Source organism: Odocoileus virginianus, chromosome 3 (assembly GCF_023699985.2).
Source record: "Odocoileus virginianus isolate 20LAN1187 ecotype Illinois chromosome 3, Ovbor_1.2, whole genome shotgun sequence".
NCBI lineage: Eukaryota > Metazoa > Chordata > Mammalia > Artiodactyla > Cervidae > Odocoileus > Odocoileus virginianus.
Window position 1 is genome coordinate 98,364,799 of NC_069676.1, and position 18,342 is coordinate 98,383,140.

At 38.1% G+C, this 18,342-nt stretch overlaps 1 non-coding gene across 1 annotated transcript; it reads left to right on the plus strand.

Annotated features, from left to right (window-relative positions):
* The first annotated feature begins 17,906 nt into the window (after positions 1 to 17,906).
* On the plus strand, positions 17,907 to 18,013 carry LOC139034492 (U6 spliceosomal RNA). The gene has a single exon (XR_011487038.1). It is a non-coding gene; the product is annotated as a U6 spliceosomal RNA (small nuclear RNA).
* The last annotated feature ends 329 nt before the right edge of the window (positions 18,014 to 18,342 follow it).

The window sequence follows — 18,342 nt, forward strand, 5'->3', positions numbered from 1 at the left end:
TGAGTTCAGTTGCTAAGTCACGCCCAACTCTGTGTGACCCCATGGACTGCAGCCTGCCAGGTTCCTCTGTCCATGGAATTTTCTAGGCAGGAATACTGGATTAGGTTGCCATTTCCTACTCAAGGTATCTACCCGACCAGGGATCCAACCCATGTCTCCTGTGTCTCCTGCAATGGAAGGTGGATTCTTTATCACTGAGCCGCCTGGGAAGCCTGGTCTTCATGGTAGATGCAGAAAAAGCATCAGACAAAATTCAACATCCACTCATAATGAAAGCTCACAATAAATTTAATATAGAAGGGATATACATTAACATATTAGTAGTAAAGATGATTTATGACAAACACAGCTAACATCATACTCAATGCTGACAATCTGAGAGCTTTTCCTCTAAGATCAGGAACCATACAAAGATGCTCACCTTTGGCACTTTTATTCAACATAGAATTGGAATCTTAGCCACAGCAATCAGACAAGTAAGAGAAATAAAAAAGTATCTATATTGAAAGGGGAGAAGTAAACTATCACCCTGTAGATATCATTATACCACAAATCAAAAACCATAAAGACTATCCCCAAAATACTATTAAAACTATTGAAATAAGCTCAGTAAAATTTCAGAATACAAAATTAATATACAGAAGCCTGTTGCATATCTACAAACTAACAATAAACTATAAGAAAAAGAAAACAACCCCATTTACAATAAGGTAAAAATTAAATAAATACTTAGGGGTAAGTTTAACAAAGGAGGTGAAAGACCTGAAAACCAGAAGATGATGAAGGAAGAAATGGAAGATAGCACAAATAAGTGAAAAGATATACCGTGCCCATGGGTTGAAAGAAGTAATATTGTTAAAACGTCCATACCACCAAAAGCAATCTGCAAACTCAATGCTGTTTTCTAGGTGCAATTCCTGTCAAAATACACATGGCATTTTTCAGAGAACTGGAATAAATAATCCAAAAATTTGTATGGAAACACAAAATACCACAAATAGCCAAAGCAATATTGAGAAGAAAAAAAGTTGGAGGTATCAATCTCCCTGATTTCAGACTGTACTAAAATTTATAGTCATCAAAATAGTAGGTGCTGCCACAGAAACAGAGAGATTATTGTTGTTCAGTCACTATTTTTGTCCGACTCTTTGCGGCCCCATGGACTGCAGCACACCAGGCTTCCCTGTCCTTAACTATCTCCATGAGCTTGCTCAAACTCATTTCCATTGAGTCAGTGATGCCATCCAACCATCTCATCCTCTGTTGCCCCCTTATCATTTTGCCCTCAGTCTTTTCCAGCATCAGGGTCTTTTCAAATTAGTCAGCTCTTCAAATCAGGTGGCCAAAGTATTGGAGTCTCAGCTTCAAAACCAGATCTTCCAATGAATATTCAGGGCTGACATCCTTTAGTATTGACTGGTTTGGTGATTTCCTTGCTATCCAAAGGACTCTCAAGAGTCTTCTCCAACACCACAGTTCAAAAGTATCAATTCTTCGGCACTCAGCCTTGTTCCTGGTCCAACTCTCACATCCACACATGACTACTTGGAAAAAAATTATAGTTCTGACTATAGAGATCTTTGCTGGCAAAGTGATGTCTCTGCTTTTTCAATACAGTGTCCAGGTTTGTCAAGGCCACTCTTCCAAGGAGCAAGCATCTTTAATTTCACGACTGCAGTTACCTTCTGCATTAAATTTGGAGCCCAAGAAAATGAAATATGACACTGTTTCCACATTTTCCCCACCTGTTTGACATGGAGTGTTAGGACTGGATGCCATGATCTTCATTTCTTAAATGTTGAGTTATGTCACCTTTTTCACTCCTCTTTCACCTTCATCAAGAGGGTCTTTAGTTTCTCTTCATTTTTTTTTTTGCCATTAAAGTGGTACCATCTGCTTATCTGAGGTTTTGTCATTTCTCCTGGCAATCTTGATCCCAGTTTGTGATTCGTCCAGCCTGGCTTTTCACATGATTGTCTTTGCATATAAATTAAAGAAGGCTGTGACAATATACAGCCTTGACTTACTCCTTTCCGAGTTTTGAACCAGTCTGTTGTTCCGTGACCAGTTCTAACTGTTGCTTCCTGTCCTGCATACAGGTTTCTCAGGAGGCAAGTGATGTGGTCTGGTATTCCCATCTCATTAAGAATAATCCAGGCTGCTATGATCCACACCATCAAACACTTTGGCATAGTCAATGAAGCAAAAGTTGATTTTTTTTAAAATTCCATTTCTTTTTCTATGGTGCAGTGGCAATTTGATCTCTGGCTTCTCTACCTTTTCTAAACCCAGCTTGTACATCTGGAAGTTCTCAGTTCATGTACTGCAGAAGCCTAGCTTGAAAGATTTTGAGCATAACCTTGCTGGCATGTGAAGTGAGTGGTATTATATGACAATTTGAAAGTTCTTTGGCATTTTCTTTCTTTGGGATTAGAATGAAAACTAACCTTTTCAGTCCTGTGACCACTGCTAAATTTTCCAAACTTGCTGATGTGTTCAGTGCAGTACTTTATAGCATCATCTTTAAGGATTTGAAATAGCTCAACTGGAATCCCATCACCTCCACTAACTTGGTTCGTAATAATGCTTCCTAAACCCACTTGACTTCACGCTCCAGGATGTCTGGCTCAAGGTGAGTGACCGCACCATTATAATAATTTAGGTCATTAAAAGCTTTCTTTGTACAGTTCGTCTGTGTGTTCTAGCCATTTTTTCTTAATCTAGCCTTCTTCTGTTAGGTCCTTGCCATTTCTGTCCTTTTTGTTTCTATCTTTGCATGAAATGTTACCTTGGTATCTCAAATTTTCTGAAAGAAATATCTAGTCTTTCCCATTCTATTCTTTCCCTCTATTTCTTTGCATTGTTTACTTAGGAAGGCTTTCATCTCCCTCCTTGCTCTTCTCTGGAACTCTGAATTCAGTTGGGTGTATCTTTCCCCTTCTCCTTTGCCTTTCACTTCTCTTCTTTCTCATCTATTTGTAAGGCCTCCTTCAGATAAATACTTGCCTTCCTGCAATTCTCTCTCTTGTGGATGGTTTTAATCACAATCTCTTGTACAACATTATGAACCTCTGTCCATAGATGTAAGACACTCTGTCTACCAGATATAGTCACTTGAATCTATTTGTCACCTCCACTGTGTAATCATAATGGATTTGATTTAGGTCATACATGGATGGCCTAGTGGTTTTCCCTACTTTATTCTATTTAATTCTGAATATGGCAAGAAGGAGTTCATGATCTGAGCCACAACCAGCTCCTAGTCTTGTTTTTGATGACTATATAGAGCTTCTCCATCTTTGGCTGCAAAGAATATAATCAGTCTGATTTCCATACTGACCACTTGGTGATGTCCATGTATAGAGTCATATTGTGGTTGGAAGAGGGTGTTTACTATGACCAGTGTGTTCTCCTGGCAGGGCTCTATTAGCCTTTGCCCTGCTTCATTTTCATTCCAAGGTCAAACTTGCTATTCTCCCAGGTATCTTTTAACCTCCTACTTTTGCATCCCAGCCCCCTGTGATGAAAAGGACATCTTTTTTTGGTGTTAGTTAGAAGGTCTCGTAGGTCTTCATAGAATCATTCAACTTCAGCTTCTTCAGCATTACTGGTTGGGGCATATACCCCTTGCCCAGACACTCCAGCAAGGCCTTTGCTTCAACCTCTGGACACACAGTAAGTGACACCTGACAGCCAGTGAAGAGAGAGAGATCAATGGAACAGGATAGATAGCCCAGCAATATGCCCGTATACATACAGTCAACTGATCTATAACAAAAGAGGTGTAAGAATAGACCAAGAAGAAAAGACAGTCTCTTCAATAAATGGTGTTGGAAATACTGGACAGCAACATATAAAAAAAAAATTAAAATAGGCCCCTTACTCACATGGGGCAAAAATAAACTCAAAATAGATTAAGGATTTAAATATAAAGCTTGAAATTACAAAATTGTTAGATAAAAACATTGGTAGCTTTTTTAAAAAATATTTATCACAACAGTATTTGTTTACATCTGTCTACAAAGGCAAGGACAAAAAAGCAAAAAATACACAAACAGGCCTACATCAAATTAAAATGCTTTTGCACAGTTAGGGAAACCATCAACAAAACCAAAAGGCAGTCTACTTAATGGAAGAAGATATTGTAAGTCATACTAAAATGCCTGATAAAGTGTTGATTTACAAAATATAAAGAATTTATACAACTCAATATTATAAAGAATGTATTATATACATAAATTGATCTCTAATTAACATACACTATTATATTAATTTCAGATGCACAATATAGTAATTTCATATTTTCATTAATTAGGATATTATCACCACAGGAAGAATAGTTACAATAAAAAAAGTGGAAATGCTGAGGACGTGAGTAGGTATTTTTACAAAAGCAGACAGACAGACAGGCAAAAAGTAAATGAAAAAATGCTCAACAACACTAATCACTGCGAAATGCAAATCAAAACCAAATGAAATACAACCACACTTTTCAGAATGACTATCATCCAAGAGACAGCAAATTATAAGTGTTGACAAGCATGTAGAGAAAAGGAAACCCTCTTGCCATGTTGGTGGGAATGTGAATTGGTACAGCCACAAGGGAAAACAGTATGAAGATTCCTTAAAAAAGAGAAAAAAAAGAGAGAGAGAGAGAGAGAAATATGATCTAACTATTCTCCTGGGTATTTCTCTGAAGAATAGGACAACATTTGAAAAGATATTTATACCCATCCCCTGTCATGTTCGCTGTAGCATTATTCACAATAGTCAAGATATGGGAGCAACCTAAGTGTCCATATTTTTGTTTTTCTTTTGCTAAGTCATGTCCAACTGTTTGTGACCCCATGGACAGCAGTATGCCAGGCCTATCTGTTCTTCACTGTCTATAGGAGCCTAGTTTGAAGGGTTTTGAGTATTACCTTCCTAGCATATGAAATGAGTGCAGTTATACTATAGTTTGAACAATCTTTGGCATTGCCTTTCTTTGTGATTGGGATGAAAACTGACCTTTTCCGGTCCTGTGGCCATGACTGACTTTTCCAGATTTGCTGACATATTCAGTGCAGCACTTTAACAATGTCATCTTTTAGGATTTGAAATAGCTCAGCTGGAATTCCATCACGTTCATTAGCTTTGTTCATAGTAATTCTTCCTAAGGCCCACTAGACTTCATACTCCAGGATGTCTGGTTCTAGGTGAGTGACCACACCATAATAGCTATCCAGGTTACTAAGAACCTTTTTTGTGTAGTTCTTCTGTGTATTCATGCTACCTCTTCTTAATCTCTTCTTAATGGTTATCTGAATTAAATTCACCCATTCCCATTCATTCTAGTTGCCTGATTCCTAATATATTGATGTTCACTCTTGCCATCTCCTGCTTGATCACGCCCAATTTACCTTGATTCGTGGACTTAACATTCCAGGTTCCTATGCAATATCATTATTTACAGCATGAGATTTTACTTTGACCACCAGATGTATCCACAACTAAGTGTCATTTCCACTTCAGCCTAGCCTCTTCATTCTTCGTGGAGCTATGTCTCTGCTCTTCCCCAGTAGCTTATTGGACCTTAATCAACATGGGGGACTCATCTTCTGGAGTCATCTTTTTGCCTTTTCATACTCTTCATGGGGTTCTTGAGACAAGAACACTGAAGTGGCTTGCTGTTCCCTTCTCCAGTGGACCACGTGTTGTCTGAGTGCACCACCATTACTTGTGCGTCTTGGGTACGGGGAGGTAAGAGCCGCTGAGTCTGCAGACTGGGACCTTCAGGTGTGTGGCCACAGCTGCAAGCCCAGAATTCCAGTTCTTCACTGCTCCAGAGAAGATAAGCCCAGAAGATGAGTGCGTGTTCTTTTACTCTTCCATCTTGGCAGTGAAGGTGTGGCCCACCAAAGAAACACCCGATGTCCAAGAACAAAGGAGAAGCCACAGCGAGACAGTAGGAGGGGTGCGATCACAATAAAATCAAATCCCGTGTGTCGGGTGGGCGACCCACAGACTGGAGAGCAATAATACCAAAGACGTTCCCACACCGCTGCAAAGGTTCTAGGCCCCACATCAAACTTCCCAGCCTTGGGATCCAGCAAAGGGACTGGGAATCCCCTGGGAATCTGATTTTGAAGGACAGTGGGATTTGATCCCAGAACTTCCACAGGACTGGGGGAGACAGGGACTCTTGGAGGGCACAGACAGGACCTCATGCACACCACGACCCAGGGGAACGAGCAGTGGCCCCATAACAGGCTGAGCAAGACCAGCCTGTGAGCGTCTGTGGGTCTCCTGTGGAGGCGTGGGTCAGCAGTGGCCTGCCGCAGGGACTGGGGCACTGCCCACAGTTGTCCTGGGAGGCATGTGTTGGCATAATTCCTTTTGGAGGTTGCCGGTAGCCCTACCATACAGCCTACAGACTCAGGCCAAACTAAGAGGGAGAGAGCACAGCCCCAGCCATCATCAGACAATTGGATTAAAGGTCCTAATGACTCAGCCATTACAAATAAATACATCTTGTTATTTGTGACAACATGCAAGGACCTAAGGAATATTATACTAAGTGAAAAAAAAAGTCAGAGACAAATCTGTGTGTTGTCATTTACAAGTATCCAATAAAAACTGTACAAATAGAAGAGAAGCAGGCTAATAGTGGCAGTGATAAAAACTTGTGCTTGCCAGACAGGAAGGGGCACAGAATGAATGAAAAGTGTGAACAGGATTAAGAGGTACAAACTAGCAACTGCAAATGAATCTCAAGGATATGATATACTGCACAGGGAATACAGTCAATAATATTGTAATAACTTAGTGTGTTGTGGAGTGTATAAAAATACTGAATTACTGTATTGTTCTTGAATCTCATATAATATTATAAGTCAACCATACTGCAATTTAAAAAAAAAAGAAAAGAAAAGAATTCTAGGTTGAAAGGATTATTTTTTCATGGTTAGTCTGGTTAGAGATTTGTCAACTTTACAATCTAACTGGCATCTGCAGTTGTTCAGTTTGGTTCTCAAATCCTTTCCAGTGCTTCAGTGGATTGTTCCATTAATTCCATCAGGGTTAGCCCAGACTTGTGTATGTTTATGGGCCACTCTTGGGAGCTCTCATCTCTTGCTCACTCCTCTCCATTACCCTGCCTTCTCTGTATCCTTTAGGGCCCCTTACATCATCTGCTGGATACAATATTTTCTGCTTACTTATTTCTCAGTAATTTAGCTTCCCATCCTGCAAAGCAGTTTCATTCTTCTGGAGCTACCCTCATAGATAAGTGCTATAAGGGAAATCTCCCAGAATTTTATGGTTCACAGGATATCTGTTCTGTAACTCCTCTGGACAGGAAAACAGTTTTATCTTGAGCTTTTGGGGCCTATGATATTCTGCACTATCAATGTCTCCTTCCTTTCTAAAATCCTCTTTTATAGTTTTTACCCTACTTCAATAACTGCCCCAGCTCAGTCTTTAAATGACTCTCTTGTCAATTCTATCCCATTTTTCCATATCCTCCAATTTCCAAAATGCAATAGATCTGTGTTTGCATAGAACTGACCCTCCCTTAAACTTTTTTTCCATATTCCTATTTGAATAAAACATTTCCTGGAAATATTTTCAAAGAGTGTAGTCTTTGCTGCTGAGTAAATTCTTCTTTTGAGCACATTTAGTCATTCAGTAGGAAGTCAGCAAGTGAAGCAGAAATCTGAAATATTGCCAAAGACAGTAAATGAAGAGATAACCAGTAGGCAAATTATAAGTCATATATTTCTGTACTTACTGTTTCTTAATATTCTTGCAAAATTATTGCAGTTTTAGTACAATTTTAAATGTGCCCTTAGCAAAAAACTATCTGCAATTGGTATCAATCCTAAATTGTATTCTCTAATATTAGGCTCAAGTGTCTACAAAATTAAATTGATGGCTTTAGACAAGAACTTTGCATGCTCTAGTCTTTATCTTAGGAGACAAATTTACAAATAAAAAAACTTGCTTAATTTAAAATTGATACTAATAATAGTGGTGAGAGTGTCCATCCTTGCCTTGCACCTGATCTTAGAGGGAATGCTTTCAGTTTTTTATCATTGAGAATAATGTTTGCTGTGGGTTTATCATATATGGCCTTTACTATGGTGAGGTAAGTTCCTTCTATGCCCATTTTTTGAAGAGTTTTTTTACCAATCCATTTTAGTGGTGGTTTATTCAAATATTGAATAGGACAATAAAATAAATTTTGTTCTGTTAGTATATATGGGTGCAAAATATGTTTTTCCCTTCACATTTGTGATTGATTCCAGATTCTTCAATTTCTATCAAAAGATTATTATGTGTATATTTTATTTCATATCATTTCTTTCTTAAATGTCTGATAATTCAGAAAACTTTTATTTCCAAACTGGGTACAATCAATGATATTACTAAAAATACTAAAGTGTGAAAGTCAATGATAATTAAGAACTTTACACTACAGAAAGCTGAGCTGAGAATCCCTGTGTTGAAATTATAAGAGAAGAAAATACTAACATTATACTTGGTGAGAAAAAAAATGAATGGAAAGGATAAAAATAGAATGAATGGAATGTGCAATTTTATACACAGCTAAAATATAACACACAGTGCTTTAAACAAAAAATGTCAAATTCCTTATTATAAAGCAGTCATCATATGACCCAGCAATCCCACTCCTGGGCATACACACCAAGGAAACCAGATCTGAAAGAGACACGTGCACCCAAATGTTCATCGCAGCACTGTTTATAATAACCAGGACATGGAAGCAACCTAGATGCCCATCAGCAGATGAATGGATAAGAAAGTTGTGGTACATATACACCATAGAATATTACTCAGCCATTAAAAAGAATACATTTGAATCAGTTCTAATGAGGTGGATGAAACTGGAGCCCATTATACAGAGTGAAGTAAGCCAGAAAGAAAAACACCAATACAGTATACTAACACATATATATGGAATTTAGAAAGATGGTAATGATAACCCTATATGTGAGACAGCGAAAGAGAGACAGAAGCATTGAACAGTCTTTTGGACTCTGTGGGAGAGGGCGAGGGTGGGATGATTTGGGAAAATGGCATTGAAACTTGTAAATTATCATATGTGAAACAAATCGCCAGTCCAGGCTCAATGCCTGAGACAGGGCGCTCGGGGCTGGGGCACTGGGAAGACCCTGAGGGACTGGGGAGAGGGAGTTGGGAGGGGGCTCAGGATGGGGAGCACATGGACACCCATGGTGGATTAAGTCAATGAATGGCAAAACCAATACAATGTTGTACAGTAAAATAAATAATTAATTTTAAAAAATGTCAAATTCTTTCTGTTGGTGAGAATTCAATCCTCTTATTTTAATGTTCTTCCCCAAGAAAATTTGATTTCACATATAAGAAACTACGGATCTTCCTGCTGCCTCAGAGGGTATAGAGTCTGCCTGTAGGAGACATGGGTTCAATCCCTGGGTTGGGAAGATGCCCTGAAGAAGGGAATGGCAACCCACTCCAGTATTCTTGGCTAGGAAATCCCATGGACACAGGAACCTGGTGGGCTGCTGTCCATGGGGTCACAAAGAGTCAGACATGACTAAGCAACTAACTTATGGAACTTTCACTTCACTTTCATAGGAACCTATAGCATCTTATTTTTTTTTTTCATTTATTTTTATTAGTTGGAGGCTAATTACTTCACAACATTTCAGTGGGTTTTGTCATACATTGACATGAATCAGCCATGGAGTTACATGCATTCCCCATCCCGATCCCCCCTCTCACCTCCCTCTCCACCCGATTCCTCTGGGTCTTCCCAGTGCACCAGGCATGCATCCCACCTGGGCTGGTGATCTGTTTCACTATAGATAACATACATGCTGTTCTTTCAAAACATCCTACCCTCGCCTTCTCCCACAGAGTCCAAAAGTCTGTTCTGTACATCTGTGTCTCTTTTTCTGTTTTGCATATAGGGTTATCATTACCATCTTTCTAAATTCCATATATATGTGTTAGTATGCTGTAATGTTCTTTATCTTTCTGGCTTACTTCACTCTGTATAATGGGCTCCAGTTTCATCCATCTCATTAGAACTGATTCAAATGAATTCTTTTTAACGGCTGAATAATATTCCACAATGTATATGTACCACAGCTTCCTTATCCATTTGTCTGCTGATGGACATCTAGGTTGCTTCCATGTCCTGGCTATGATAAACAGTGCTGTGATGAACATTGGGGTGCACATGTCTCTTTCAGATCTGGTTTCCTCAGTGTGTATGCCTAGGAGTGGGATTGCTGGGTCATATGGCAGTTCTATTTCCAGTTTTTTAAGAAATCTCCACACTGTTTTCCATAGTGGCTGTACTAGTTTGCATTCCCACCAACAGTGTAAGAGGGTTCCCTTTTCTCCACACCCTCTCCAGCATTTATTGCTTGTAGACTTTTGGATAGCAGCCATCCTGACTGGTGTGTAATGGTTACTCACTGAGGTTTTGATTTGCATTTCTCTGATAATGAGTGATGTTGAGCATCTTTTCATGTGTTTGTTATCCATCTGTATGTCTTCTTTGGAGAATGTTTACTTAAATCATTATGAAGACAAACAAAAAAACAAAAACAAAAAAAAATAAATAAATCTTTATGAAGACAATATTCTAAAACTAACCTATGACCAACCTAGATAGCATATTAAAAAGCAGAGATATTACTTTGCCAACAAAGGTCCATCTAGTCAAGGCTATGGTTTTTCCAGTGGTCATGTATGGATGTGATAGTTGGAGTATAAAGAAAGCTGAGCACCAAAGAATGGATGCTTTTGAACTGTGGTGTTGGACAGGACTCTTGAGAGTTCCTTGGACTGCAAGGGTATCAAACCAGTCAATCCTAAGGGAAATAAGTCCTGAATATTTATTGGAAGGACTGATGCTGAAGCTGAAACTCCAATACTTTGCCCACCAGATGAGGAGAGCAGACTCATTGGAAAAGACCCTGAAGCTGGGAAATATTAAGGCAAGAGGAGGAGGGAATGACAGAGGATGAGATGGTTGAATGGCATCACCAACTCAATGGACATGAGTTTCAGCAAGCTCTGGGAGTTGGTGATGGACAGGGAGGCCTGGCGTGCTGCAGTCCAAGGGGTATCAAAGAGTCTGACATGATTGAGGGACTTAATTGAACTGATTCTAACACTAACTTCTAAAATTAGAACATAATATCTTACTTTTTATTTAAATCTTTTGGAGGATAATATTTTTAAACTAATATATTCAATAGCTTAAAATATCTTAGTTGATTATGGTTTCTGTGAACATTTTATAGCATACTATTGACTATATTTTATGTTTTGCTATTATATATAAAATAAATTCCTTACTGGCAAAAAAAATCTGTTATTTATCTATGTACCTTGAATGATGCCTACCACAGTGTCTCGAGCACAGTGGAAACTAAATAAAGAAATAAATGTGAGTAGACCAGACTTTTTAGGGCATTTGATACATACATGTCACAGAATTGTTTTCTTTCTGACTCTAGGTACTTACAGTGTACCTTGCCGCACTTCTGGGGAGCTTTTTTTTTTTTTTTTAAATTACTTGTAGTAATCCAGGCACAAAGAAACAAGGAGATATGGGAATAAGGAAATGCTTAAAGAGGTGTGAAATTTTCCTTTTGATATTCTTCAGATTGTTAAAATATGTGATAATCATTATGACTTTTAAAGAAATAATAGAATCTTATTTCCTCTAATGCCTGATACATATGACCTAGACCTTCTGTATAGATTTGCCAAAACAATGTTAGTACCAAGTGCCATGAGCTGAAATTAATTTAAACATATTTATTAAGATCTTAGATTTCAATAGGAGATAAGATGTTATGGAAAAACTCAAATGAACTTTTTTTGCCAATCTAATATAATACGGTAAGTAGAGGAGAGGTTTTTTTTTTTTTTTTTTCCCAATTTATAAAAACTGACACTCAAATTTACCATCTTAGAGCAGTGTGATCAAAAATTACAAAATCCAGAGGAAACACATCTTGGTCACCAAAATCACCCTGTGGTCTGGATGGTGACTGTACCAAGGAAACATATATTAATTAGTATATTTATTAATGTACATGAACAGATAGGCTATAAGAGAAAAGCTGTTTAAATCACAAGGGGAGTTAAAAGCCCTATATTTTGCCAAGTGAAGTAATTAATTGTGTAAAATTATTTTTCCTCTTACATATGCCACTGTGATGCTGCTTTTTTATTTTTCGGCATGTTTTGAAATCTTTTGTTGTTGTAGCAACGAACTGTTGGAAAAGGGCACCATTATATAGCCTATGAGTATGTCTCAGTGTTTGGTTAGCCTGCACCCCTGGTCCATGAACTTCACTGATGCCCATCATGTTTTGTTTTGTTTTGTTTTTCCCTTTCGGTAGGACAGGGAGGGTGAAAGGGCTGGAACTGTGTATTTCCATTTTCTGCAGGTAGATTAGTCTCCAATCTCCTGGTGGAAGCTCAAGGGGATTCTTCTCTGATAATCACTAGGATGGTCTGGCAGACCTTCAGAAGGTTGAACTTTCAAAAGCACTAGGACTCTCCTATGATCATGTCTTAGAATTTTAATTCTCAGGATTGTCTCCATCGCACTTAAAACAATTCATCAATTACCGTCTCCTACTCCAGTGTTGGTTCTACACGTGAGTCTCTGCTCTGATAAATTATGGTCCTCTTGATCCATCTGTCTCTCCAATTTTGGCATCAGCAGTTTTCCCGGTGACTTCACTTCTCTGACAGTTCTAAGAAGGATTGCTGGTTTATCACTTTGTTCAACTTTTTACTTTTGTTTAGGACAGAGTAGAGACTTCTAAGTTCTTTTGCCTGGACTGGAAACCAGTGGTCCCGAACTGGTTTCTCTCTCTATCTCTCTCTCGCTCTCTCTCTCTCTCACACACACACACACACACACACACAAAGAGGCTTTCTTGTTTCTGGTCATCTTTTAATATCTTCTTACATTTGGGAGTAGGGATGTAAAAGATTGATTGAGAACTTTCAATGTATGACTGGGTCTTGTCAGCTATGAACTTTATTGCAGGATAAAAATTGATAGCAAATGCTTTTCATTTTAATATCAAACTGACCCACTTTTAATTTCCAACTTGAAAAGATCTGACTGCCCAAATACAGAAAGTCAAATATTGAAAGAGAGTCTGGTTTTCAACCAAAACTATGTCACTTGCTACTTAATCACTATACCTACTAAGGCTTCCTTTGTGATAACCTTGCTCCCAAGTATACCTGTTTTTTCTCAGGTTGGTCTCACTCTTTTAACTCCTCCAGAAAATGGACTGGTTTCCCTCTGGAAGAGGCTATGACGAGGCTGTGCAGTGTGAAGGAGCTCTAGCCTCCACATGCCTCTTTAACTACTTACAACTCCTCCTCCTCATCGTAGCATCTCTTCTGTTCGCCCTAACTCCCAGCAGGACCCGATGTTCAAATTCCCGAGGCCAAGAGGAATTCCATAATAGGACTCAGGGTTTTTCTCAGTTTGCACCACTAGTGATTAAGAATTTGGATTTCTAAGAAATGTCTACACTGTTCTCCATAGTGGCTGTAATAGTTTCTTAAAAAACTGGAAATAGAACTGTCATATGACCCAGCAATCCCACTCCTGGGCATACACACCGAGGAAACCAGATCTGAAAGAGACACGTGTACCCCAATGTTCATCGCAGCACTGTTTGTAATAGCCAGGACATGGAAGCAACCTAGATGCCCATCAGCAGACGAATGGATAAGGAAGCTGTGGTACATATACACCATGGAATATTACCCAGACATTAAAAAGAATTCATTTGAATCAGTTCTAATGAGATGGATGAAACTGGAGCCCATTATACAGAGTGAAGTTAGCCAGAAAGATCAACACCAATACAGTATACTAACACATATATATGGAATTTAGAAAGATGGTAATGATAACCCTATATGCAAAACAGAAAAAGAGACACAGATGTACAGAACAGACTTTTGGACTCTGTGGGAGAAGGCAAGGGTGGGATGTTCAGAGAGAACAGCATTGAAACAAGTATACTATCAAGGGTGAAACAGATCACCAGCCCAGGCTGGATGCATGAGATGGGTGCTCAGAGCTGGTGCACTGGGAAGACCTAGAGGGATGGGGTGGGGAGAGAGGTGGGAGGGGGGACTGGGATGGGGAACACATGTAAATCCATGGCTGATTCATGTCAATGTATGGCAAAAACCACTACAATATTGTGAAGTAATTAGCCTCCAACTAACAAAAATAAATGGAAAAAACAAATTGAAAAAAAAAAAAAAATTATTTTTTATACAAAAAGAAAAAAAGAATTTGGATTTCTCAGGTAAGATAATTAAGGTCTGTTAATCCATTTACCACTAGTCTTTCTACATTCTAGCTTCCAATTTTGTTGCTCTTCTCTGTCTTCTAGTTTTCTCCATCACTGGAGTTTCACATCCTTAAAACAATCCCTTTAACATTTTTTCCAGGATTTTATCATACTGTGAAAATAGATACCAGCATACAATCCATCATTTTAACTGAAAATCTCCACAATGCTCTTACTAACATATAATCAAGATATTAGAACCAATGCACTCCACCCATGAATAAGTGCACCACAAATTTAATTTCACTAAGGACATTTAATCTACTAATTCTGCTAATAAGTCAAAATGTTAAAAAGTTGATCAATAAAATTAGAACTTCAAAACAAATAATATCATTAGTTTTTCAAAAATATCTACCTCTCTAAAAAATAAAGAGGAAAATGTGTTAAAGAAAACTCATAGAAAGCATAAATTAGAAAACATCATAAAGTGTTTTCTGATTTGTTTTCCCAAAATTTTCCCTGTGTCCTTCCAGAAGAGAAATTTGGTTGTTAAAACTCATCAAATATGCCACTTAATCCAACAGGCAAATGTAAGATGTGGCCCTAATGTTTTCTGCTTTTTTGTGTTTATGAAACCACTAAGTAAAATTAATCAGAATGCAATAAAAATATATTAACTGTGATAAGCAATATCAACATTTTTTGCTAGCTTTTATTCTCAGAATTACCTCTCCTTCCTAAGTAAACAATTAGAAATTTTAGAATATATGATTAATTGAAACTTGAGATACCAATGATTATAACACTGGCTATATTGCTGAAGTTGTCAGAAGATAAAGTTTATATTTAATAAACATAGCAAGACATAACAGCTTGAGTGTAATAGTTCTAGCAGATAAGACTTGTACATGCTCCGAGCGCTCAGACACTAAGTCACGTTCAACTCTTTGCAATTCCACAGACTATAACACACCAGGCTTCTCTCCTCACGAATACTGAAGTGGGGCACCAATTCCTTCTCCAGGGAATCCCCCCAACCCAGGGATCAACCCCACGTCTCTGAAGTCTCCTACATTGGCAGGCAGAGTGTTGACCACTAGCATCACTGGGAGGTGCTATATGTTCTGATGCCTGGTCAGTCACTGAGTCACTCAGTCTTGTCTGACTCTTTGAGACCCCATGGACTACAACCTTCCAGGCTCCTCTGTCCAAGAGCTTTCCAAGCAAGAGCACTGGAGTAGTCTGCCCCTGCCTCCTCCGAGGGATCTTGCCTACCCAGGGGTCAAACCTATGCCTCCTGCATCTCCTGCATTGGCAGGCGAATTCCTCACCACTGAGCCACCCGAGGTGGTATGTAAATTCAAGAGATAGACGCTGTTTGAGAGAACCTTACTAGTCTAGATATTGTGATTTTATATTAAATAAATTTGGTAAACTTGGCCTGAAAAGGATTGCTTATCATAGAAATGTGACGCCTCCAGGTCTCAGTGATGGCCATGAGCAAGACTGTACCCAAGAGTAGCATAAATGTGCGGTGCTCATCTGCTCAGCCATGCCCAACTCTGCGGCCCCATGGACTGCGGCCCATCAGTCTCCTCTGCCCATGGGGCTGTCCAGGCAGGAGTGCTGGGCTTGTTGCCATTTCCTCCTCCAGGGGGTCTTCCCAACCCAGGGATCGAAACTGCATCACTTGCGTCTCTTGCATTGGTAGGATTCTTTACCCCTGAGCCACCAGGATGCTCCAAAGAGTACATATACAATACTTTATACATTATAAGGAATTCCAAAGTGTAATTTCTTTTCTATCCGTAGAACAGATCTATGAGGAAAAAAATTATAATCATTCCTAATTTACAATGGAGGAAATTGATACTTAAGGAAATTACAATTCTTACTCAATGCTCTATACAAAAAATGACATCTTGGTTTCTTCTATGGATTTTCATTTCCCTGATCTGCTTCATGTACATGATAAAGACCCTTTTAGGTTCTTTTTTAAAACCTTTAAGTATTCACTACCTTGTCTCTTCTCCATTATTTCAGAAAATCATCACAAATAAAAATAATTATCTACTTTGACTGCTACAGTATTTTAATAGTGGAGGAACTGAGACACCAAGAAGTTGAGCAACTTCTTCAAAGTCACACAGTAAATATACAGTTAGATAGTAACAAATTAAATGTTGTGAGAATCTCCTTCCCTCTTAAATAAATCTCCTTTAAAATTGTAGTCAATGAAAATGTGTGATTACTATGCCTTACACTGGGCACAAATATATGCAGGAATGATAGATATTAAAAATAAGGAAGATATGAAAAATAAGGAATATATGAAAAATAACTAAATTATATAGAATGATTACTAAACACAAGGCTTACATAGTTTTCATATGGATGTAAGTAAAAGACCTCATGCTTAAAGCATAATCATAGTCATCTCTTTAATATGATGTTAAAATAAATGTGACTTTAAAAATATTTCTACACACTTGACAATATATTTAGTTATATTTATAACTAAATTAAAACTGAAATATGTGCAGCATTAATAAGATTAGCCCTTGGCAGCTTCAATTTATGACTGTTTTCAAATGTATGATATTAGTAATTTTAACATAACTAAAATGGTATATGTATATATTTGATAAACATATTTGAAGAGGACAAAATTGTTATTTTAAATTCAAATAAATAGATATACTTGTGAATCATGAAATTGATTATGCTTTACAGTTTCCAGTATAATCTCAAATGAATATGCTTTTCCTTTCCAGGTTATTGAATTTCAATTAAAGAGCCAGCATAAATTAAACAGCTACAGGTGAACAACTGGCTCTTAATTTCTTCATTTGACTTTTAAGTACATGTATTTACGACTATTTAATTAAATCTGCCTGGTGGTGTAAACTGACAAATACGTACACTGAGAGCTTAATGGAAATGGAATTACGTCCAGTAAAAGTGAAGTCGGAAATAAGCTCCTTCTGCAGAAATTCTATGAATAACTAAAATTAAAGTCTTTTGAAGACATCTTGGCATTTGGAGGAGCAGAGCCTAGAAAACTTAAATATACTTTTGAGTCATTCTGTTTACATTTATTGAATGTTTCACCAACTCTTTAGAGAAACAAAGTAAGACGTTTTGGAGCTGTATTTCCTCCAATGCCTGATAAAGCCATTGTGCTTAACATGAATATCAGACAGGACTTATACAGCTTTCCTCTGAATATAAACCTCGTTGTACTCCTGGTAAGCAAAGCAAATGAAATCCGCAACCAAGCCTTTTAGAACACTAGCATGTTCTTCCTACCCACAAGTGATTTCTAAGGAACAATAACACTAATTTGTGTGAATTCCTATTTCCTTTGGGTACCAGATCACTTCCAATATACAATCAGGTGGTTTGACATTCATGTGAATTATGGAACTCAGACTTTCTGTATCCCCTAGGGAGTAAACATTTAAGCAAAGAGTGGGGACTATCATGTTGTTTCTTAAACTTACATTTTCCTTCCTATCCCTTATTAAAATCTTGCATACAAAATGTGAATGAGTGCTCGCTTCGGCAGCACATATACTAAAACTGGAACGATACAGAGAAGATTAGCATGGCCCCTGTGCAAGGATGACACACAAATTCGTGAAGCGTTCCATACTTTTGCTGAGTTGTTCTAAAAAACAAAAAAACAAAATGTGAATGAACTCTCATTCTCACCGGCCCTCTCCTGCTCCTGCTTTCTCATGTACACACATACACAAACATACCCAAAGTTTCATGAAGACACAAGAGCTGAGTAGTAGAACTAGGTCTCATTTGGAGATACCTGTCCAAATGTCATCTGTGCATTATCATGATATGAACTATGTCACTAAGTTTTGACATATAGGTCAAAAACATAAGCACAATCAGTCTAGTTCAGTCGCTCAGTCGTATCCGACTCTTTTGGGACCCAATGAACTGCAGAATGCCAGTCTTCCTGTCTATCACC